The sequence below is a fragment of the Parasteatoda tepidariorum genome, chromosome 2, assembly GCF_043381705.1.
Source record: "Parasteatoda tepidariorum isolate YZ-2023 chromosome 2, CAS_Ptep_4.0, whole genome shotgun sequence".
Classification (NCBI taxonomy): Eukaryota; Metazoa; Arthropoda; class Arachnida; order Araneae; family Theridiidae; genus Parasteatoda; species Parasteatoda tepidariorum.
In genome coordinates this window covers 1,177,783-1,179,888 of record NC_092205.1, presented here as the reverse complement: position 1 = coordinate 1,179,888, position 2,106 = coordinate 1,177,783, and the positions used below count along the sequence as shown (strand labels likewise).

General features: G+C 27.1%; 1 protein-coding gene across 1 annotated transcript in view; it reads right to left on the bottom strand.

Moving 5' to 3' along the window:
• LOC107443808 (lymphoid-specific helicase) overlaps nt 1-1,725 on the bottom strand; it is a 15,992-nt gene extending 14,267 nt beyond the window's left edge. The window contains exon 1 of the mRNA XM_016057806.3: nt 1,531-1,725. The gene's annotated coding sequence lies outside the window, so the exon portion shown is untranslated. The remainder of the gene's footprint in view (nt 1-1,530) is intronic.
• Between the last annotated feature and the right edge of the window lie 381 nt (nt 1,726-2,106).

Sequence of the window (2,106 nt, the reverse complement as noted above, 5' to 3'; positions counted from 1 at the left end):
ATAAAAAAAGTGAAATTTTTAGAAAATCTGAATTTTTGATAAAAAAGCTGAAATTCAAGAGATAAAAGTGAAAAAAGCGGAAAAATCTCAGCCCTGAATAAAAGAAGAACAAGTTTTTCTCCCTAAATTTTAGAAATTTCTAAGCGAAATATTGTTAACCCATTGATGCAGAATTTTTATTAAGTATATTTTAATGCTTTTTCTATTATTTTGTAAAATTTTTGTGAAAATAAATGAAAGTATTTATCATTTTAATAATTTACGGCTATGAAATGCAGCATGTAACACTGTTTTTTTTCTACCATAGAGGTAAAATCTTTCTAAGACAACACTTCCAAATAATAATTTTTTAAATTTTCACTTATTTTTTTCAAATTTGCAGTTTATTCATCAATTGATATGAAGAATTCTATTGGTAGAAAAAAAATTGAAAACAATAAGATTTTGCACAATTAGGACTTTAAGTTAGGATTGATCGAAACTCTGAATCAAGTAAAAGCAAGGATGTAATAATTTGATAGAACAGGAAAATATTAAAAAAGATGGAAAAGAGAATGATAAGAAAAAGATTTTTGTTTGTAGATATTGTATTAAAAGTTTGGTTATAATTTTGCTTACTACATATATCTGTTGGCACATTCTTTAATTTCCTGTGTCCCAAGAGAAGCGTCATAACTTATTTTTCAGCTCCAAATTGAACCCATGTCATGCTTTTGGCTCAGTGAATAGTATTGGAGTTTCGGAACAACTTGGAGCAATTTTGGGGAAAAAGTGGCATTTTTGAGCAGGCTGGAGCAGAAGTTTTGTTTTGGAACAATTTGAGCAGCTATTCCAACCATGGAAGTTAAACGATATATTATCAGTATTAAAAATTACTGTGAAGGGTTACAATCAAACAAGTAATTTACTTTTTAGCCATTTCACTGTAAAATAGAGCATTAGACACTTTCAAAAGCTAGCACAGAAGTAAAAATTATCCCTATCACACAAGTTAAGCTTTACACACTTTACCCCACTTCAGAAAATAATTCATAATAAATTGAATTTTGAAATTTATTCATAAATTTCTGTGTAGATCTGTTCTTTAGATGTCATTCTATCAGTTTGAACTAAATTAACAGTTTTTGATGATTTTTAATGATATAATAAAGTTCATCAACAGCTCAAACTATATACTTTAAGGGTTAATCATAAACAGACAGATTTTATTTAACAGTTTCTAAAACTGAAATAAAAATGCTTGCCCCAATCCCAGTTAAATATCTCTACAAATAATAAATTATCTTAACTTAAAGGAGATAATAGATATTCTTAAATATATACCCACTTTACCCCACCTGACTAGAATATAGAAGAAAGTAAAACTATAAAAATAAAACAAAAGCTTAGACTACAATTAGGTAAATTATGATAAAAGAAGTCAGTTTTTTAGCTGAAGAATCAACTTAAAAAAGATTATTTCAAAATAGAAGGAACTTAAAAAATTCAGAGCGAAAATAAAATTTGAATCATAATTAGAATAAAACTTACAAAATCTTTATCCACAGTAAATTAAATTCAGGTTCAAGAATTATTTCAAATTTATATCAAGCTCCTTCTAAAGTAACAAATAATGAATTTCTAAAACTTAATTTAGGTTACAGACTATATTCTTTAAATTAACTAATGGAATGGAATTAACAATAGCAGAAGACAGAGCGCGAAAATCTACTATTGGCAAAAATGAAATGATTAGAGTTTAATTGTTTTATCCCTGTCTCATGATTTGCAAAAGTAAAAAACCACTTTAACTTTGACTTCAATTTTTTCTCGGTATGTATTTCCTTATGGATGGCTCATGCTAGAAGTGCAAATTCATAGTAAGACTTCCGGGTTACTACTTTTTTTTGCCTAAGCTTGAAAAAGTTTGCTATCCAATATTATTATATCAGTGGGCGATTCTTTTGTTACGTGTGTTACTTTTACACGACATATTTCAACTTTAACACTCTTTATTATAAACTTGTTAGATATATTTTATGTTTTTTCTTAATTTGTTCTTAAATCTACATGTGTTTTAAGTATGCAGAAAGAAGATAGAAGGTGCTTATTAATTTGATGTAGCTA